Source organism: Hippichthys cyanospilos, chromosome 10 (genome assembly GCF_059441005.1).
Source record: "Hippichthys cyanospilos isolate Australia breed blue-spotted pipefish chromosome 10, RoL_Hcya_1.0, whole genome shotgun sequence".
NCBI classification, from domain to species: domain Eukaryota; kingdom Metazoa; phylum Chordata; class Actinopteri; order Syngnathiformes; family Syngnathidae; genus Hippichthys; species Hippichthys cyanospilos.
In genome coordinates, this window is record NC_142378.1 from 1,032,956 (window position 1) to 1,055,987 (window position 23,032).

At 41.6% G+C, this 23,032-nt stretch overlaps 1 long non-coding RNA gene across 1 annotated transcript in view; it reads left to right on the top strand.

Moving 5' to 3' along the window:
* LOC148416477 (uncharacterized) overlaps positions 1-23,032 on the top strand; it is a 39,946-nt gene that overhangs the window by 15,970 nt on the left and 944 nt on the right. The window contains exon 4 of the long non-coding RNA XR_015866930.1: positions 10,680-10,755. This is a non-coding gene — a long non-coding RNA (uncharacterized LOC148416477). The remainder of the gene's footprint in view (positions 1-10,679; positions 10,756-23,032) is intronic.

Sequence of the window (23,032 nt, forward strand, 5' to 3'; positions counted from 1 at the left end):
TGTGCACAAAATCTCACACGTCCAGCTGCAATCAACTCTACGTTTTATTCATCTGCTGGAATTTCAGCTCCCTAGTGTTTTTTTCTCCATTGATTCTTTTATGATATCTTAAAAAAAAAAAAAAATCAAAGGAATTTCCATAATTTGTAGCATAATGCCAGAAGGGTTAAGCTAGGTTTAGACAACCAATGTCCTGCTTCCGATAGGAGCTCATCCATCCGTCATATTTATTCATCAATCCGTTTTCTGGAGCCGCTCATCCTCTCAAGTGTCGCCGGCTCGCTGGACAACGACCATTCGCACGCCTAAGGACAATTCAGTATGTCCAATACACTTGCCATGGGAGGAAGCCGGAGAGAACCCGCGCGGGCACGGGGAGAACACGCAAACTCCACTTGGGAAGGCCGGAGCGAGGCGAATTTGAACTTTTTCCTCAAAGCCCCTTTAACCGCCACGACGGCGGACAAATAAGGACCAAACGTTTTTTGTCTATTTTGTTGCACTATATAAGTTGCGAAGATTTTTCATAGGCGTCGAATTTGCGGCGGAAGCGGCTCCCCGAGAGGGTTAAGCCGGGGGGGCCGCGGGCGCAGTATTGCAACAGATGCTTTTGTTGGGCCAAAAGTCTGAAAGGGGCGGCGAGCGCGTGGGGCCGGGGGCCCCGGGGGAAAGAGTCATTTTTCCTGGTGCCGGCTGCGCCTTCCGCAAGAGGAAACGCGAGGGGCAGCGGCGTGATGGAATACGTAAGTGGGGCGCGCGGTTTGGGCCTGTTTGCGGGGCCACTCCATTAAAGGGTCGTTTATCTGGCCTGTGATCCCATTGTGCGCCGCCTTCTTTCGCGGCCCCGGTGTGCCGAGGGGGGGCGTAATTGGCCGATTGGCCGCGGTCCGCCGCTGCGCGCCGGGGCCATTTATAAAAGAGCGCCGTGAATGGAGCTGACTCCTTCCAGCGGACGCCGCGCCCGGCGAATAAACGCTGAATAAACGCGCAGGAAATGTGAAAAGGATGAAACGTCCCCAAAGCGTCTTTGTGCCAGTGTGAAATCGGGCGCTTGAATGCGGAGAATCGCTCTTGTCATCCATTTTTTTTTCTCCACCTTTTGACTTTGTCTCACCTCTTTAGATGCTTTTCTCTGCTCTGGTGCTGACCCGCCTTTCAAATTCTTTTTTTTTTTTTTTTTATACGTGTGACCTTCACGTCACGCATGTTTAACATGGAAGAAAAACAAGTGGATTTTCCTCTTGCTTGTCACCGTTTTTTAGTCACGTTTACTCCACTCCGATGCATTCATTCTCCTTTTCAATGTCGTCAAATCCTCATGCATTTTTTTTTTTATTGTTTTTGAGTTGTTTTCTTCATATATTTCTTCACATAACCTGACGGTAGGTAGCGTGATAACTAAGTGGTCCCGCCATGTTGATATTTGACATGTTGTCACTTTGCGGGTGAAATTTCAGCTCCTTTGTGTGTTTTTTCAATGTTTTCCCTTGATGTGAAATGCCTTGATGCAAAGGGAAAAAAAGAAGGTTCTAGGAATCTGAAATTTCACCCAGATGGTGACAACATGTCAAAATAATGTACAGTACAAACTGTATGGAGGCTCACTCATAACGCCGTTAATATTGGGCGGGTCAAACTGACCCGTTACAACTAAATTTAGATTTAAAAGGGTTTTTATGGCATGAATATTGTGAATTTACACCAAAATGATCAGTTCTCATTTTCACTGTAGTTTAGCAAAGCAAGCTCCTTTCTATTGCGCTTAACAATCGAGTTGTGTTTCGGGTCAAACTGACCCTGTGTTTGAAGTTTATTTTTTTTGTCAAAAATAGGTTTGTGGAATCCAAACTCTAAATTACTCTACTCAAATACCATTATTCCATTGTAAGTCGGGGAAGAAATTTCTTGCCAATTTTTCGCATTGTTGCATGGTGGGTCAAATTGACCCATTTTTAAATTTTTTTTGAGTGTATGTTTTTTTTTTTTTTTCAAATTCAGATTTGTTAAGTTATGACTCAGTTGCAGTAATAGTTCTTAGCAAAAAAAAAAAAAAACCTTAATGTGGTGATTCCAAGTCAGCGGGTCAGTTTGACCCTGAGTGCATGATTTATTTATTTTTTTTTTTTTTCAAAAAAATCAGAACAAAACAAAGCTGTTTTGAATTGTATTTGTCTTTAGAGTGAATATTTGACACTAGGATTTGTAAGACATTTGCTGGGCAAATGCGCCGCGGGTCAAATTGACCCCTTAGCATGATCGCCGCTGGCGAGAAAGGGACAGAACAGGAGGGTTATTGGCCTCCTAATTAAAGCCCGCCCCCCTCTCAATGGGCCGGGAGGTCAAAGGCCGCTTACGGGGCGGCCGGTGGCCACGGGGCTCGCCCCTCTCGCTAATTGCTCTCCGATATGGAAACAATATCATAACACGGCCGGCTCCGCACCTTAATAGCCTGTTAGGACCCCGCGTGGGAGCGTTGACGTCGTCCCCGAGCGGACTCCCGGTTCCTTCAATCAGACTTGAGTGTTTGCCCAAAGGCTAGACGGGACGCCGTAAATCCCCCCGACGACGGCTTGGAGATAAGGTCCGCAAACAGGCTTAGCCCGGCGCAAATATGGCGGACGCGGCCTCTTCCAGGGAGCTTGTTCAACAAAATGACAAACACCGTGTTAAGCTTTTGTTTTTTGTCACAATAACCCGTCCGTCCGACTTTGGGCCATTGATTTAGACCGTGGGTGTCAAAGCCAAGGCCCGTGGGCCGGATCCAGCCCGCCGCATCAGTTGAAGTGGCCCGCCAGATGCTGCTTGGACTTGGCTAAAATACCAAATTTGCAAGTTCATCTTTTAAAATTTGTGGGAGAAAAAAGCATTTTTGTTCCCAATCTCTCTTTTGAACAGGTTCTTCCAGCCTCTGGTTTCAAAACTTTCCAGGACAGTTCAAAATCATTCATCAATAGTTTGCTTTCATTTTAAGAATGTGCAGCATCAGTGGTTACATTTTTGCAAATCGGTAAATTATCACGTGTATAGGAAAGCGCACAATGGTTAGTTTGTTTTCTTTTGGGGGAACAGAACATTGAGTTTGTGTTCTTTGAAATATGTAACATACACTGACATTAGTTGTGGAAAAAAAAACTGTAAAATAAAATGTTCTTAAATGTCAGTCAGTATTAGCAATTTAATGTAACATTTTCTATCTGTTTTTATGGCCGTATTGAGCGGTCAATCATAACGTTTATTTTTTTTTCCCGTAATCCCGACTTCCTTTTACAGTTAGCGTTTTGGCGCAGGGGAGCGAGGGGCCCGGCTCGGGTTTCACGTGCCCGATTGTGCTCCTTTTCTGAGAGGCTAAAAAGGGAACAGTTTCTTATGTGTTCATTTTCCATTTTGTAGCCGCCGCCTTTTGTGCCCGATTCCTCGCGCCTCCCCAAACAGCGGCGCGGCCGACAAGACTCCTTTTCTCCTCCTTTCAGCGCCCGTCCCTCGCCAGACCGCCTAGATTATGTTGCTAAGGAGATTTCTCCCTTTCTGCCCGTTTCTTTTTTTGCCCTTTTTTCACCGTCCCCCCCCATTGATTGGGTGTTAATTCGTTTTGAATGCCCCTCGATGGCAAGGGGGAGGAGGCGGGGCTCGGCGGTACCGGGCCAGTGTAGGAATTTCACAAGCGGCGGCGAGATCGAAGAAGGGGCGGGGCCGGGCTCTGGGGGTCCGGGCCTAAAGAGGGGCGCTCAAGTGAGAACTGAAGTGGTTTGCTGAGCTGAGGAAGCTTCCTTTCAGGCCTCGCTCCTTCCCAGGTGCGCCCCGGCTCAGCCCTTTCGACTCGTTCGTTACCGATGACGCCGAAAATCAATTTGAACTTGTCTGCCGGTGAACGAGCTATTGAAAACTGCATTTGTTTTTTTTTTAAACTTTATTTATTTTGACTCATTTGAGTCCCGGTGTCCTCATATGAGGACATCCCGGCCTTTCCGGTGATGTCTCGTGTGTTTGGGTGCGATATTTTTCCCTCTGCGGAATGGGCACACCAGTGGACACACATGAATAAGCAGGAATTACCGTATGTCAAAAATCCGTTTGAACTGGGCATACTGTAACATTTTTTGCAACCGCACCTGTGGATTGAAACCCCAATTCAGAACCTGAGCCTTTGGTGGAAAACCCGACTTTGAAACCCTACCCCCTTTTTTGCAACCTTAACTCAAGTTTTAAAACCCTACTTTGAAAGCCTTGGGCGAAGCCATCATTTTAAAGCACATGTCCTAACCCAAGCTTACTTTTAAACCCTAATTGGAAACCTCAAACCGGGCTTGAAATTTAACACCTTTCCGAGTGGAAACTTTGAAACCCTAACCATTGTTTGGAACCCAACTTTGAAAACCAGGCCCATGTTTGGATCCCCAACCCAGGCTTGAAACCCTAAAAGCCAACTTTGAAACTCTAACCCTGGCTTCAAACCAGAACCCGCGTTGGGCAGCCCTAATTTGAATCCCCAAGACTCGTTTGCAATGTAAACCTTGAAACCCTCGTTTAAAACCTGAGCATATCGAGTTCCCTTTTCCAACTTCGACAAACCATTAAATTGGAATTGATGTGACCAGAAGAAGGCATCTATTTTTTGTTGATCATTTCCCATTAGCTTCTTCACAGCCGGCCCAGTAAAAAAAATTGTCTTTGGGATCCAATCTATAGACGTCACTGGTAGTAAATCGGCGTCAGGGCACGCTTGGTTGACTTTGATTTGGAAGCGGCCCGTCAAAGACTTTTCGGACACGCTCTGACATCTTGTCCAAAGTCTTGAGGAAAATGGGCTCGGTTATTCACTTCCTGTCAGGATAATGGCAGGCGTCCCAATACTTTTGTCCCCGCCGTGGTCTTCCCCGCCCACAAGGCGGCCATTGTGCTTGTTGTTTGCTCATTAAAAGACTAGAGTAGCTTTCTCGTCATTATGTCGGGGATGTCACAGGTGACGGCCGGCTCCGTGTCAATTCAACCCATTGGGCGCCTTGACCCCCGCCCCGTGACCCCCGCCCCCTTTTCAAACACTCCCAGCTGCTGAGCTTCTCAATGGCCTCCGACTGAAGGGGGCGGAGTGTCCTTTCTGCCAGCGGCGGGCCCTCGCCGTCCACTCGTGGCGGCGGACGCTCACTTGAGACTTGTTATCGGCGCTTAATGACCATTCAGAACGGCGCCCGCCGCGTTCTCCGCGGCCTCGTCGGATATTCGCGCGCCAATTCAAGGACCCGGCGCGCCAATTATTATTTTGATGGTGTCGGGGCGAATGATAAGTAGCGTCTACGATGACTTTCGGGGTCCGTTCACGGTAGCCCGCCCGGGAACCGAAGAGCCGTAGCTGGAAAATAAACAGAAATTTATTCAGGTTTTGTTTGAGGGTTTGAAGTCTGGGTTCAGGTTCTCTGGCGTCGGGTTCATTCAAGAGTTAGGATTTTGAATTAGGGTTTCAAGTCAGGGTTTTAGAGACAGTTAGGGTTTCAAATCTGAGTTGAAGGTCATATTTTAAGGCTGTGGTTTAGTGTTCCAAGCCAGGGGAATTGGATTGAAGTAGTGTTTTGAGATAGGGTTGGGCTTTGAGGTTTGGGGCTTTTAGAGTAGGGTTCCAAGTCTGGATTAATGTTTCAAACACCAGTTAGTGTTTCAATTTGGACTTTTAAGACTTTTTTTACAGTTTTGAATCTGAGTGAAGGTTTTAAAGAAGGGTTAAGATTCCTACTTAGGGTTTTAGAGCCGTGGTTTAGGGTTTCAACCCACTGTAATGGAAAGTAGGGTTTTGAGACAGGTCTAGGCTTTCAAATGCGGATTGGGTTTTCAGAGTACTGTTCCAGGCCTTGATTAATGTTACAAACAAGGGCGAGTGTTTCAATTTGATATTTTAAGGAGAAAGTTTGGGCTTTTCAAACCTGAGTCTCGAATTCAGCTAACGATTTCAAGCCTTTAGGTTTTCAGTCATTGTTTAAAATTGAGGTTTTAGGATAGGGCTGGCTTTTGAAATAAGCGTTATGGTTTCATAGAGTTATGGTTAGAGTTTTGTGACAGGGACAGGCTTTCAATTAAGATTAGTGTTTCAGAGTCCAATTTCCATGTAAGGTTTAGCGGCAGGTTAGGCTTTCAAACCTCAGTCTGGGTTTCATGTAATGGTTTGAAGCAAGTTTTGAGTCTTGCTTAAGGTTTTACACTGGAGAAAGGATTTCAACCAAGGGTAGAGTTGGCAGAGTTTAAATTTGAATTTAGGATAGTGTAGGTTTCATATTGGGGATACAGGCCCGGCTTCAGATTTCAACCAAGAACCGGTGTTTCAAGCTGTGTTTACGGGTATTAAAGAGGGTTTTGACACAGGATTTTCACTCCAAAGTCCTTTAGGGTTTAGACTTATGGTTTCAAAGTAAGGTTTCAAGTCAGGGTGAGGAACTGGGGTTTCACCTTCGGGTTAGTGTTTCCACGTAAGTTTTGGCGTTTCTTGGGAGCCGCTTACTGCTAGCATAGTTGCTAACAGCTAATAACCGACACCTGCTCGCTGGCCTTCTCTGAGACTTGATCCCTTTGATCCTTTTGGGGGCCTGGCTCCCGGCCCAAAAACCGCAAAAAGTGAGCTAATGTGCGTCTTTGTCCGCCGTGGGAGGGGAGATCCTTCTTATGGGGCGGGTACAAATCGTCAGACTGTGGCAGCATTCTGCCAGGATGCGGGGAGGCAACGGGCAAGAGAAAGCTCCCAATCAGACATTGATTCGACCCGAGCTAATCCCCCATTGGTGCCAACGTGACCTTAAAGAATCGGCTTAGCGCAAGCTCGGTTAAACTGGACACGGTTTACCATTTAAGTCGGCCCACCCCAATTTCGCCACCCACAAAACCTCGGCCGCCAGAGAATTAAGACGCACATACATTCATAACACTTTTCATTACGGCGGGGGGCCGCGGCGGGAGGGGGGCGGGCCTCGCCCCACACGGCGATCAAGGATAGACCGAGAGATCTATTTTCCGATAGAATGACGGCGACGCGTTTTTAGATCGTCGTCGGGCACAATGGACATTTTGTTGATATTAACTGTCAGGCATTTTTGGAAAGGCTCTCAATGCTTTGAAGGTTTTCTATTGTGGTTTTATCCCCAAATACTTTGGCGCGTCTTCGCCGCTGCGTTTCGTGCGGTGTCTTTTGTCCTCGCTGGCCTCTCGCAGACGCTTCTCCAAAAGCAAACATCTGACCTCCACATTGACACAGCGGGAAGTGTTTTGTGATGTTTATGATGATGCTGGGAACGAGCGTGTCTTTCGTTTCCTGAGGTCCCATCCCAATCTGCTCTACGGTGGTCTGATGTCCTACAGATCTTATTTTGTGTTCCAAAACACCTACAGTATCTGGTCCTACCACGTTGACCGTCTCTCCGTACGATCTAAAAACAGCCGGGTCCAAAATAGTCCAAATTTGGTCTAAAGGGTTTGGGTCAGGGTCAAAACGAAAAAGATTTCTGGCTCATTTGGACCATTTAACCCGTTTTGACCCACATGTTTAGAACCCCCTAAAACTGCTGGTTCAAAAATGAGAGCAACTCACTACCTTGGGTTAACTATGTCCATCTTTGATAGATAGATAGATAGATAGATAGATACTTTATTCATCCCCGTAGGGAAATTCACATCCATTCCAATTCTCCAGGTAGATCAGTTCAAATTCCTTCAAGTTGGCTGGCCGCTCCATTTTTTGACACACTTTTGTTTTACGACTTTTTGGTCTTTCTCTTTCTAGTGTCTAATTTGTCTTTTGCTAAGGGTACTGTAACAAGATATCCATCTCCGCTTGGGTTCTTCGTCGGGTCTAACAGATCGGTCGTCTCGGATTCAGATTTGATGTCTGATCAAAAAGTCTCGTGTTGTTTTGTCCTTGTCAGTCTGGTTTGTCCAATGAAGCAGTATCTTTCTTGTACCTGTCGACCTCGTCATGAGATCCCACCTCTGAGGTTTCGTATCTTCTTAGGGTCCAATTTCAGTCTTTTCCTTGTGTCTAATATACCGTATTTTCACTTTCTAGTCTCTCGTCCGTTTGTGTCATTCTTGGATGGAAGAAATCTGTCCAACATCCTACCCACTTGTCTCATCCGTAACGTTGTAGTGTCCATCCATCTAGTCATAGTTTCCTTCCTGTTCCTCTAGCGAAATTATCCCTAGCAGTCAACATGGCTGTCTCGGATCCTAACAGTCTTGGCTGGTCCAACGCATCAGTTTCTTTCTGGCTTTACCTCTTCCTGGTGTCCCGACACTGAAGAAGCCCATTATGTCTGTGTCTTCAGATGGTCGTACTCGTCTGTAAATTTGTTGTCTGGTCCGTCTCATTAAATGGCCCAACTTTCCAAGGGTCTGCTATATTTTCGACTCGTAGGATCTAGTAAACGCTTGGGGAAAAACAACCCCATCCCTTCATCGTAAGACCCAGATTAGCTGCTGATGTAATGTTTCGGTTCTATTTAGCTTGTCCGAAGCGCCGGTTTGTCTTTGTTCGACTTTGATGACTTTTATGTAGCGCCGCATCTTGTCTTTGTTGGGAGGACAAAAAACAAATTCTCCTCTGCGGCGTGTCGTGTCTGCGGCGCATGTTTTCGCTGCTTCTGATTAGCCGGCCCCAAACGCATCCGCTTCACATGGCCTGTAAGCACATGCGGACAAGAATAGCGCAAAATTGTTGCTATTAAAAAAAATCTTTGTTAGCGGTGCAGGCAAGCACTTTAAGTCATTTGTTTCGTTAGGTGTAACATGGTACAAATATGAGCTCATTTAGTACCGGCCATTCACATCAAAGGAAAAGATAGATAGATAGATAGATAGATAGATAGATAGATAGATAGATAGATAGATAGATAGATAGATAGATAGATAGATAGATAGATAGATAGATAGATACTTTATTCATCCCCGTAGGGAAATTCACATTTCCAGCAGTATCCTCAAGTCGAGATATAAAATATGAGAAATAAAATACACAAGATACACATAAGTCCAGTACAGAAGTATACACAGCAGTGAAAGCAGTGAAAGAAGACACTGGGGAGCTGAAATTTCACCCAGATGGTGACAACAAGTCAAAGTTCAACATGGCACCACCATGTTGTAGTTATTACGCTACCAGGAGTGTGCCATCCCTTAGCGAAAATACTGCCAGAATGATGTGGAAGAAAATGGCCCAAAATGGTCAAAATACTGCATAAGGGGGTCAGGAGAATCCTTTGACGTACCTAAAAATAAAAAAAAAAAACCTGCTAGTCTAAATAGTCTTGTCTGAAAGAAAAATAAGGCAATTTTCTTTAGCTAATTTAGCATCTAGCATTAGTTCACAATGTTAGCAAATATTGGAGACTATATAAATTATCAAAAGATGTAATCTGTTTTGTGTAGGTTTTTTCTTTCTTTCTTTCTTTTTTTTCTGTTTCTTTCTTTCTGTTTTCTCCCATTTGTCTTTTCTGTTCTTTTTTCTATATTTTTTCCTTTTTGTTGTATTTGTTGTTTCCCTTTCTTTCTTGATTCCCCAATTTTTGACATTTCCCGTTTTCTCTTTTCTTCCTTCCTTTTCCTCTTATTTTCCTTAGTTATTTCCTTTTAACCGTCATTCTTTTACTCATTTACCTAATATTTTCTTTCATTCATTCTTTTTTGTTGTTTTTTGTATTCTTTTTTCTTTGTTTTGATTCATTTTCTCTCTTTTTGTTGTATTATTTTTCTTTCTCTTCAATTCTTTCTTTCTTTCTTTGCTTCCTTTCTCCACTCCTCCCTCTCTCCCTTCCTTCCTTCCTTCCTTCCTTCCTTCCTTCCTTCCTTCCTTCCTTCCTTCCTTCCTTCCTTCCTTCCTTCCTTCCTTCCTTCCTTCCATCCATCCATCTCTCCCTCCCTTTATCAGCTTTGTTGATCTCATTTGCCCGTGTTTCCCCCTTTTCCTTAATACTTTCCTTTCATTTGTGTTCATTTTCATCTATCTTCACTTCCATGTTTTGTTTCTTCATTTTTTTATCTTTCCTTTTTTGGCTTCATCTAACACATGCGCACCCAAACAGAAAAGTTAGTCCAGGAGATGTGATGATGCCGCTTCTGCTTTCTCAGTGCTGTTTCCCAAAGAAAGAGGCGCTTGTCGGTGTTCATATTGGGATGGGGGTCTAGTGGACAGGTAGAACCCGCGAGCAAGCGGCTTGTAATTTCATTTTAGAGGTCATTTGTAGGTGACGGGCCAAACTGTGCTCTTGACATGTTGTGTTCTTTCGTCTTCAATGAAGACAAGATGTCATTGATTTATTAATGTTGTTTGAAGGCAGCGCCGATGAAAATATATTAAAAAAAAGGAAGAAATAAAAATAACACGTGCGCATCACGTGCGGTGTTATGCGGCGGTTTTGCGGCACAAGGGAGCAAATGAGGCCGCTTACAACAGCACTCGTCAGGATCCACTCGGGGCCTGGTCTTGAGACGCTCTCGTCACGGGACACAAAGGTACAAGAGCGCCAATTACACTAAAAGTAATCATTCTTAGAGGCTGCAACAAAGTAGGGCAAATGGGGAAAGAGTGGGTCGGGGGCAAGGAGGTCACGTCGTCGAGGCCTGTCGTAAAAGATTCCATTTGGAATGCAAACAAATGCGCACAAGCCAGTTTGTTTGAATGCTAACTTTTTTTTTTTTTTTTTCCTTTTCAGGCCCCCCAGCAGATTGGAAAGACAAACGCTGCCCTCTATCTGTGGCTGCGGGAACTTCAGTCACTTTTCCTCACAAGTGAGTACTTTTCGACATGTTTTGCTCATTAAAATACACTTGTGTTGTCGAGTATAGATCGCATTATTACTTCGATCGCACACGTCTTTTTAATGAAATTAATTCAGCATTGCAATATGCATTTATTTCTTTTAAAATATTCATGAATCTGTTGCTAATGATAAGTGTCCAACGTGTGTATTTGGTGTTGTTTTATGTAGCTTTGTATTTATTGTTTTAGGTTTTACGATATTTTTAAACACAAAATATAGTTTTACACAGATTTTGTGCCGTATTTTTAGAGGTCATCTCTTCTATTCTTTTCTATTTTTGTCGCAATTTGTTTTTTCTCTGCTGATTTATATGAATACATGAAATGCCTTTGAATTTTATTTTTTTAAATTAATTTTGACATCTTTGAGATCTTCTATTTTTTGTTGCTATTTTGTGTTTATTTGAATCCCCGATTGAACTTTAGTTCTATTTGAATAAATAATAAAATACTTTTCAATATGAATGCACATTATTTAAGGAGAAATAAACCCCACCAAAGTCAAACAAATATTGCATGGATATTTGAGACTATAAATAACAATTTCTATGGCTTTTTTATTGTTGTTTCTGCTGAACATTTGCATAGTTGCTTCCAGACGTCAGTTGTGTTTTGGTTGTTGCTGCTCATTGAATCGTGAAATCGTTTCCTGCGGGGAGTCAGCCAAATGTCTTTAAGTCATCTAATGACAATGTGATATGATCATGTTAATCCTTAGGAGTGTATGTGTGCGTGTGTGTATATATATATATATATATATATATATATATATATATATATATATATATATATATATATATATATATATATATATATATATATATATATATATATATATATATATATATTTTTTTTTTCCCATCTGGTTTTGTGTAGAAAAGTTTCCCACGGAAAACATAGTCAGGTGAATTGGGGGTAATCCCTCATACACACACAAAGAATTAGCGAGCTCATCTGTTGATTGACCGGCGTGAAAAATCTGTGGTCGCCAAAGACTTTCACAGACAGATTGTGACAGCTCTGTGTAAACACTACACACACATGCAATTCAAAAGAGCCACAAAATGGCCGCCGGGTCAGACTTGGGAAACCCGAAGACTGGGATCAGCATAAAGACAAAAAAAAGAAATATATGTTTATTAATACATATAATCAATATTTATTTCCTGGGAACAACATCGAAATAAGTTGAGTATTTCTATTTAGACAAAAGTTGTGCTTCGCTGCCATCTTGTGTCATCATGGTGCCAAGGAACTATGTTGAAGTGAATTGAGGAGATCCACGGGCTATAAAACAGCTTTTGAGGCCTGCCCCCTGCCCCTTTGGGGGGGGCGCATTTATCCGCATCTATTCAATCTATTTAAGTCAATTTTTGGTTATATATAGTAGAAGGCCTAAGACAAGGCGCCTTGCGCAAACCCTTCAGATTCTTGTCATTTTTCCGAAGAGTGTCACGGCGCGCGGATGACACTAAACAGGCTCCAGATGTCGGGGAGCGCCATTGGGGAGGGGGGGCCTTCCGGGACCTGGCGAGGGGTCTCGACGAAGCCCCGAGTTCTCATCCATCTACTTCTTTCAACAGCCAGCCAGTTCCCTGATTGAAACTGCTCTTTCTCCTGGTTCTTCATCGGCTCTGCTTACCGCTACCTTCGCTACTGGCAATATATGTATATATTAGGCCGCAATTTAAAATCAGAAAAAATCTCTAGATTTAGTTTAGTTGGCAAGTTTTGTGACTAAGTTTCTTTCCATTTTTGCATTCATATATATATATATATATATATATATATATATATATATATATATATATATATATATTTTTTTTTTTTTTTTGAACTCACCAAGGCACCCCGCACGCCCCAATCTTTCCAAATCCCGATTGCCTGATTATCCATCAGCCTCGGGCCTCGGCCGGGTAGCCATTTTCAGCAGAGCCGCGCCCACTCCCTCTCCCCCAGCGCCGCCATACCAATTGCACCTTCTTTTTTAAAGAGCCTTCAATCAGACGTGAGAAGCAGAACAATCAGGACTTTCATCACTCGGTGGAAATTGGACTTGAAGTAGAAGCCCCGCTCGGTTTGGCTTTTTTCTTTTTTTTTTCTTTTCAGCTGCAAAGTACAAGATAAGGGCGTCCACTTTTGTTCCCGGTCACGCGTAGGGAGTGTAGATGTGCTCCGGTTTGGGCCCAAGAAGTGCACATGGAAGTGCCTTATTTATTGGCTGTATTGTTGTCAGAGGAGCAGATGAGCCGTCACGATTCCAGATAAAGCAACGAGTCCGCTTTGATTGCGTTCCTTTTTTTTTTCTTTTTTTTTTCAAATAGCTGGTGCGCTATCATTAAAGAAACAATACTGCTTCAAGTGCAAAAACCCAATGGCCAGTTCCCTGGCTTATTTTGTGTTTTTTTTAAGGGGTTGTGCGCAACTTGTGCCGTTTGTTCGGTGGATTTTTGCCAAGTTCCTCCAATATCCGCATTTTCCTCAGTTCCGTGGATTTTTTATTTTTTTTTTGTTATTTGGTTGTGCTTTTTGTACTTCTGCTTTTCCTGAGCTTAGCTTTTTCCTTTGAAATGTGTTCTAGCTTTGACATTTTTCTGTATTTTGGCTATTTTTTGTTTTTTTTTGCCATATTTTTTGTCATCTTTTTTATAGCTTTTTGTCATATTTGGATGTAATGTAAAGATAAGTTCTTGCAGTACCTTTGCATGATTTTTGTCAAATTTTTATCTTTTTCTTATTGTCATTCAGTTTTACTTTTTGTACATCTTGAGCTTAGTTTTGGCTCTGTTTGGGGATTAGTTTTTGCTCCAGGTTGTCAGATTTTTGCTCTATTTTGGCGGTATTTTTTTTACTAGTTTTTCAAATTTGTATTTTTCTTTTTTATGCCAAGGGTATACCATTTCTTGCCATACCTCCAATTTTTTCAAAATGTTTCACCATATTTTTATACTTTGTCTGACTTTTGTTGTTTTTTTTTTTTGTTTTTTTTACCATATATGTGTGTAAAATTCATATTTTTCCAAACTTTATTATTTTTTTATTATGGAACATTGTCAACTTTAGTCATATTTTGTCTAGAATTTGTCATTTTTTTAATTTCCCTTCTACTGTCAGGTATATGTTTGTTTTTTTGTTGCTATTTTTGTCTATTTTTGAGATAATAGTGAAACGGGCAGATTTATGCCTGTATTTTATTTATTATTTTGATCAGACTCAAGCAATTTTTGGGTCAACAATATTCAAGTTGCATCTGCATTTAAGAATTTGATCATTTTTGTGTTTGTGTTTGCCCTAATTCAGCCAAATTTATGTCCATTTTTTAAAATTTTTGTTAATGTTCTTTTTTTAGTCATTTCGGGGTCAGTCGTACTAAATCTTTCGATCCGATGCGCCGTAGTTTCCTTCGGCCGATCACTTCATCATTTGAGTCTTCTTGTTTTGGGCTCTGTACTACGGAAAGCTTGTAATGATGCGTGTCGTTTGAGCGATAAGCACGTTTACGTGCTGACGCTGAGATGTTCACGCATGCACCAAAAAGCCACTAAAGTCCCCGAGGAAGTTTATATTTCTGCAAAGCTTCACTCCAGATGTTCACAAAGAAGGAAGGAGGTAGAAAGACAAATATTAGTCCACAGGAAGGCTCGGAGGGAATACTGAAAAAAATTCAATGCGGAAACGTGCGGAGAGAAAAATGGGAACAGGATTTTTGCTCTCGCTCATTCAGAACAAGACTGAATGGTGACGTATGGCCAATATTTGAAGTAACACAACTTACTTAATTAATGGCACCCGTTTTGTAAAATATTCCCTCCCTCAACGCAGTTTTCAGAGGTGGGCAGTTTGTCGGTAGATTTTGTCCGTCGTGGTAATCGTCGCCACTTGTGTCACCTTGCACCGTTGATAATAGTTTATCGCCCGGTCACCGTAATTCCCCAAGCGTAAAACACAGTTTCTTCCCAAAAATGAAGACCAAATGTATGCCTGCGTCTTATAAACGGTAACTTAAAGATTTATTCGACGCCGTTCGAGGTAGATTGACCCATCAGCCACATAAGCCGAGTTTTTATGCACGTACGTGCATTATTATATCAGTATTTTTACTTACCATAATTACCAAAACGAGATGAGTTAGAGGGCGGACGTCAGTTGGCTGAACATTATTTTCTATAAAAGAAGCGAGCAACCTCGAACCAACGTTCGAGTCCATCCTTGTTCGCGCACAGGAATATTCCTAAAACCGCGAGGAACAGTGACAAGACTTAAACAAAAATAAAATAATTTAAAATCCTCAAATTTCTAAGAGATTTCACTTGACATGTTTTGGCGATATTTTTCGCCTTCTTCAGAGTCTTGGAATTTTAGAATTCTTCGAAATTGTAGTATTTTAAAGTTTTTATTTTTGAATTTTACATTTTTGAGGCTTGTCACTGTCTGACAAAGAGGAAAACAACATTGACGTTGCGTTTTAAATATGATTTGAATGTATAAATCATTTTTAACTTGCGTTTGCATTGGTTACTTCGCAAGGAAATGCAAGATAGAAGTTGTAAGTTCCCCCAGGCATTATTTAGTGAACTATTCTCAGGAAATCCCTGCTTTGTACTTGTAGGGTATGTGACACCGGACTGTTTCTGAAAATGATTTTGGATCGAATGTCTCCAGAAATTGAAGGCATTCAAACACCATGACGTGTTTGCTTTTTAGTAGGTTTGGGAAACACATTGCGCTCACGTATAGCATACGTGTTGATGCATGCACGCTAGGCATTGCGGTGTGGGGTTAGTGATTTTTGTTGCAAGCTTCAAGATGAGGGAATGGCCCCAATTTAAAGCAGGTACCGAAGAGCAAAAACGTTAGTGTAGTAAATGTTATTTTTGTGCCACTCTTCCACCATTGATACTTTACACAAATATTTAGCTTCCCTTAATACGTCTAATAAAAGTGTTTGGAGAGAATCCACAGCCCCGCACCTCGCAGGAAGAACGAGAGGAAGCACCAGGCAGAGATTGAATGTCCGTACTCACCTCATGTAAATATTTGAGACATCTGCACATTTGCCGAACAACGCAGCTGCCTCAGCAAAGACCAAGTGTTTCCGCAGATAAAGAAACCCGGCTCACGTTTCCCATATCATTGGCTTATCTCGCCGCTGCTTCCCTGCTATCGGGAAATCAATTCAAATGATCCCACCAATGAGGTGAAGATGAAGAAAAGTCCGAGCCAGGCAGGACTGTTAGGATCACATCGAAACACGCAAAGAAAAATAGCAAGAGAATAGTCTTTATTGCAAATGCTTGTATAAAAAGAGTCCTGTAAATCTTTTTCAATTTCTTTATAACTTTTTGTTCAAACTGCCTGCCTATAGCCAAATACTGTAGTACCTTCAACACAGACTGAACATGTCTGCAAATAAGAGCAGCTCCGCAAATATTTTCAATATATCACCGACACACCCGGATTGTTAGAATGCTGCACCAACACGATAGTGACGCGCCCAATTTAAGCTAGCTTTTGGGCACTATCATCTTCCTCTTCTAAATCCATTCATGATTCACGCTGATGTCCTGTGGCTGCAAATATTTTGTTGTGTCGCCACAGATTGCCCCCTGGTGGCTAGTTAAAAAACATAAAACCAAATAAAGGCAGTATTTTTTTTAATCCTACAATAATACCATTTTTGTTTTTCAAAAAAAAAAAATCTTGACAGTACAGCTTCTTTTACAAAATTCATAATATGGTCACAATTGCTGTGGAATTTTTTAAAATCTATTAAATCTTATACTTTGTTCCAAAAATGTTTTTGTCTTTCAAAGGTAAAATCAGATTTTAGTCTAAAGTTAAAAAATCCCATCCTTTCTTTACAGATAAACATGGCCACCTGCTGGCCCGGCGTGCATACGACGACAGTTTCTAAAAGTAAGGGCCCGTCTCAAAAGTCTGACATGAAACGCAAGCGAACGTCTTCCATGTGCGACTCGGGCCAGACGATTCACGATAACGCCTATCGAATTCCTCCCTCCGAGGCTTACGCAATTGTTTCATGAATATTCCACTTGTGTTTTTCTTTCTTTCTGCTCTTCACACTGCTGATTTTGCAACGGCGCTGTTACGTCATGTGGATCATATAAAAAAAACAGTTGGGTCCCGTGTGACTCACTGCTGCTCATTAGTAACCATTTTCTCTGATGTGTGTGCAAACACTGACTCGTCGTTGTTTTTAATATTCCGTGCCGGTCATCGGCGTTGTCATTTATTACAAGAAAAAAACGAAACGTATTTTTAAAAATACATTTGAAAACTCTTTTCAAATGTTTGCAGCAGTATATCTTTACATCAAAAGCATTTCACCCCAAGAGAAAGCAAGGGAAGAACACATTAGGGAGCTGAATTTTCACCCAGATGGTGACGACATGTCAAAGTTCAACATGGAAAGACAACTTAGTTATCACACTAACAGGAATGTGCTATTCCTCTGGCTAAAATACTTCCAGAATGATGTCTAAGAAAGTGACTCAAAAGCATCAGAAGAACACAGTAGGGAGCTGAAATTTCACCCACATATCCAAGTTCAACATGGCACAAGCAACTATTTATCACACCATCAGGATTGCGCCGTCCCTTGGCCTAAATACTTCCAGAATGATGTCTAAGAAAATTACCCTAAATCATTGGAAGAACTCAGTAGGGAGCTGAAATTTCACCCACATATCCAAGTTCAACATGGCACAAGCAACTATTTATCACACCAGCAGGAGTGTGCGTCCCTTGGCTAAAATATGCCAGAATGATGTCTAAGAAAATGACTCAAAAGCACCGGAAGAACACAGTAGGGAGCTGAAATTTCACCCACATATCCAAGTTCAACATAGCACAAGTAACTATTTATCACACTAGCAGGAGTGTGCCGTCCCTTGGCTAAAATACTTCCAGAATGATGTCTAAGAAAATGACCCAAGATGGTCCAAATAGCGCAAGAGTCTTAAGTAAATTTCACGTCGCCGGCGCGCCATCCATCATGGCGCTTGCGCTTTTCCATATTTCATGTCCTCGCTCACTTTGTCTCTGCCTCCTTCTCGATTTGATTGGCTGCTCCGGGGCGACGGAGACAACCGATGGCATTAGTCATTTCATGTCGTTTCTATTTATTTGGCGACGCAGCCTGTTTTGGAAATCCACCCCCATCCATCACTTGCGTCAGGCCCCATTTCACTTCAAATATATTTGACTGCTTCTCCAACCGATCGGAGTTCTTCAGTGAAATATTTGAAAAATTGTAGCAAAAATGAGCAAGAAGGTTCGGAAGCTGTATTAATAGAACGAGGCTTGGAACGCTCGGGACTTCCCGCCAAGTTCCACTGGAGCCGACGCATATGCACAACTCGTATCGTACATTATTCATACGCCGCCTCTGGCGAGGACGTACGGAACGCCGCCGAGTTTTCCACACGCGGGAACTCACGCTTCACTCCGCTTACGTGGCGGGCGTCCAAACCACGTCTTTGATATTTGCTGTTGCGTAACGTTTGGCGCTAATCAAGATGGCGGACAGAAAAGTAATGATATTGAATCGCTAGTTTTTTGATTTCATACTTTAAGGGAATTAAATGTATCTATTGTAAGAGCAAACGCGTACAAAACGTATATAAATATCCAAAGTCAGTCCTAATCGAATAAAAGTGGAAAAAAAGAAATATTTGAACCTCGGGCGGGAATAATGATGTTTGACTGCTGTTCAAAATGACTGCCGCGTCAGCGTTAGCACTCGGCTCAACGAAAACAAAAAAACGTCCTAAGGAACGGTTGCGGCACGGGAGAAAATTGCCCGATCCGTTCTGAGCGGTGACATAAGGACTCTGGACAGCTCGTCAATTTTATTCAGCGGAGCGACTTTAAGGTTAACAATCGCAATTAGGTCGGACACGCTGCGGCCGAAGGTTAGCTACCATCTATATGAGGGGATGTGTAATTAAACCCAAAGGCACTTTTGCGTGCCAAGACATACTTTTAAATACAGTGGACCCCCAGGTTATAGCGTCCCAGGCTTTCGTTTTTTTTTCATGCTGCGATGTGAAATACTGAGTTTTTTCGTCCCCTCTTTATGACATTTTCCCTGTTATGAGAACAAAACAACTGTCACGACCTTAGGGGGTCGGCTGTGTTATTTCGTCTCCATCTGCAGGCGTTTTTAGGTAATTGCGCTTATTTTCTGTTGCCGTCAATGCCTCCATGCAACGCCTCACTCCAATGCTGGGCCGCTATTGGTCGGCATCACTTATTTCCAAATGGCGGAACGGTAAAGCTTTGTTCCATCGCGAGTGGTTACAAAAGCGTATTTTACTGCTTAATTCAAAGTTGAAAGGGTGAGCCATGGCTCCCAAGATTGCTAGTGATGTTAAAGAGAGAAGTAAGAAGATGATTTATAAGGAAACCAAGCTGGATATAATCAAGAAATATGAAGCTAGCCTAGCCTACCCTTACTAGGGAATATGAGCATAACAAGCGCCACTCAAAGCTAAATAAATCCTTTCTATAGTTTTTATTTATGATGATTTCTGATGGTATACATGTATATTATGTACATGTAGCTCTTACTATATGATTTTGGTACCAATTTTTAATGTCTTTACAATTTTGATGTTTTCATACATATATACTGTATTTTCCGCACTATAAGGCGCACCGGATTATAAGGCGCACCCTCAATTAATGACATATTTTAAAACTTTTCCCATATGTAAAGCGACCCGGATTATAAAGCGCACCCTCGATTATTGACATATTATAAAACGTTTTCAATCGCAATATAGTAATACTCAAAGTAATAACAATAACTCAAATAATAACTCTAAACTCTCAATAGCGTAATAAGTCAATGTCAATATGAGCAACCTTGTTCAACTGTAAACACACAAAAGAAACGGGTAAAGCTTACTTTTCGTTACTTTACTTTTCGTTCCCCATCTACAATCTCAATATTTATCCACATATAAGGCGCACCTGATTATAAGGCGCACCATCAGCTTTTGAAAAAAATTAAGGCTTTTAGGTGCACCTTATAGTGCGGAAAATACGGTGTGTGTGTGTGTGTGTGTGTGTGTGTGTGTGTGTATATATATATATATATATATATATATATATATACATATATATATATATTGGGCAGAGTGTTACACGAAAAGGATAGTGTATATTTGTTGTGGCGTTGGGATTAAGGTCATGTTTTTGATGCGGCGGCGATAGCGAGCCCAGAGATTAGCGGCATTCTTATCTGGCGCTCAACAGCGGCGGCGGCTCACTCCCGCCGAGCCGCCGGAGCCGCCGGAGCCGCCGGAGCATGCTCATGCTCTTTTGCGCATACGCTTGAATGCCTCTGGGTTTTTTTTTCTTTTTTTTATCATCGGGCAAAAGTAGCCATGGGGAGCAAACCTGGAAGTTTCAAAACATTCATGTTGCGTTTCAGATATACGCTGTATATAGATCAAAGACATTTCTCGGAATAAAAGTCACTTTATTGCACGAAAGCAGCAGGGCGATCAAATTCCATTTTTTTTTCTTTACCCAGGGAATTTAGATTGAAAATTACTATTACATTTTACGTTTTACCAGGCCAAATTTTCTTTTTTAATGATTGTGTTTCCTCTAAAATCTTTTTACAAATTATAATATTAAGACACCACTACATGACGAATTATTATATTATATTACATGATATGATATAGAATGTTGTTTCTTATCAAGCAGTCTTAAATAAATACATCAATATCTGATTTATATATATATATATATATATATATATATATATATGAAATTCATGTAAAAACTGCCTGTGGATTTGAAAAATTGCTCCTCATATATTTGACCAAAATTGTATCTACCAAACTCATTAATAATTATGTATATTATTTATTGCTACTAAGTTTTAGGAATTTCCAGCATAAAACCTTGACCAAAACTGCACTTATTTGCATAAAATTGGAAATGGTATCTACCAAACTCATTAATAATTATGTATATTATTTATTTCTTCTAAGTTATTAGAATTGGTAGCAAAAAACCTTGACAAAAAAAAAATTGCACTTATTTTAGCTGAAGAAATAAATCAATATAGATTTTGGCATTTTGCGTTTTCCCATCGCAATCATAATAGAGAGAGAAATGGTTCAGTCCCATTTCGCGCAGAAGCTAAACGGACTTTTGCTCGGCGACAAAAGAACAAATGCGACTACGGCGGCGAGCGCCTCCCTCGCCGCTGCGAGAACACGTTCGACCTTCGACCCCGGCCCTCGCCCGTCTCATCCTCTCGAGGCAAACGCTCACCTTGGCCTCGTCCGAGCCGTGATGGATGGCGGTCCCGCCGGTCGGCGGGCGCCGCCTCCTGACCTCCCGTGTTTACGTTGATCCCACGACATGGCGGCGTCTCGCTCATTGAATCGGATCATGGGTTTTTTTGTTTGTTTTGGCTTGTTTTTTGACATCAGCCTGAAGAGTTTTTTTTTAAAATCCAGATGTCGTTTGTTCAGCGACTCTAGAAGATAGATCAAACATCATCTTTTATTTCCGACTGGAAATTCTACTAATGACAGCGCACATCTGGATGAGAAAATGAATACATCCAACATTTTGCAAAGAAGTCACTGTTACCCGATTTAGCAATGAGTTGTTGCATGTTCCAATTAATTTGCTCTTAATTTGTAACAAAAGATGGACTGTTCCTGGTACGGCTTTGAAAACCTAAAATTATATTTGCCCGTATAAACCCACCCACCATTTTATCAGACGTTCTTATTTATTTATTTATTTATTTTACTAGGGGCGGGAAAGGGCCTTTTTAAAAAAAAAACATTTTTTTTTAGTTATTGGTGAGTAGCAGTACTAGGGTGTCGGTGCAGACACCACACCAGTTTTATTTCAAGTTATTTTTTCTTCTTTTTTTTTGCAAGGGATGCACTGATACTAGGTGTAGATACCAATTTTATTTCACGTTATTATTATTTATTTATTTTACTAGGAAAGGATGAGTATCTGTACTAGGCATCTGTGCAGATACCAGTTTTATTTCACGTTTTTTTTTTTTACTAGAAAGATGGGTACCGCTTTTCTTTCAAGGTATCGGTACTTGCAGTGGCTGCTTGTGTTTTTTTACAATTAGGAACTGGAACTGAAAAAAACGTTAATTTCATCAAATTGAAAGGAAAAATCTGGACGCATAAGTCCGTTTTTAAAATGACCTTTCATTTGAGGGTAAAGTTTATGTATCAAAAGTACTAGTGTTATTAGTACTGTACTTCGGTATCCGTGACTGCTCAAATATTTTTTTACGATCAGGAACTAGAAACCTGAAAAATAGCTATTTTATAAAATACTATATTAGCGTGTATAGGCCTATGTTTAAAATGATCTTTTTTTTTTTCAAATTATCAAGTATTAGTATCGGCGATTCAAGAATCGAGCACTCCTATTGGCATCGGTCTGAATATAATAGTATAGAACATCTTTTTTGTTCACGTTTTTCTGCTAACAAGATAAAAAAAATCAACTTGGGTGATCAAGTTCGCGCTAATGGTGATATTATAAATTGTTCATATCTGGGAATCATCATTTTAGCTGTTTAAAATTCCCACCACATGAAGATAGAATACATGATTCCAAATGGGACTTTGTCTCCATTGTGCGGCCGCGTATTGCTTAGCAACCGCAGCAGACTACTAATGTTCCAGTTGAAGGACAGCGCGCCATGAAAAAAGCCTGTTTGTTTGATTTGATTTGATTTTGAAAGTAAAGAACCCGGGCAAAATGGACTTTTTAGTATTCCTCCACTCGCGCCGCCTCACGGAGACGCATTGCGGCGCAGCGCGTCTTCTCGGAAGCAAGCTCTGACACCAAGGCCAACGTCCCCCGACGTCCCTTCCTGGGACGTGGGGACGCGTGCGTCCATACATATCATATTAGACATATGGCTTATGTAAGGGTGCGGTGATGTATGGAATACTGATTCCCTCCTGAAAGCCAGCCTATTCCTTTGTGTCCACTGTAGTGGACGTTTGTTTTTGCTCTATATCGTTTGAATTATTGGAGATAACTGTTCCAAGTGTCCTCAGCGGAGGACCTTCCGGGCTTTCTAATAATGCGCTGTGTGTTTGTGTGGGGTGGAGGTAACATTGTCCTTTTACTGAGGCTAAATGGACACAACGGTGGACAAAAAATGAATAGGCTGGGTCTCAGGAGGACACGTAAGACTTTGAATAC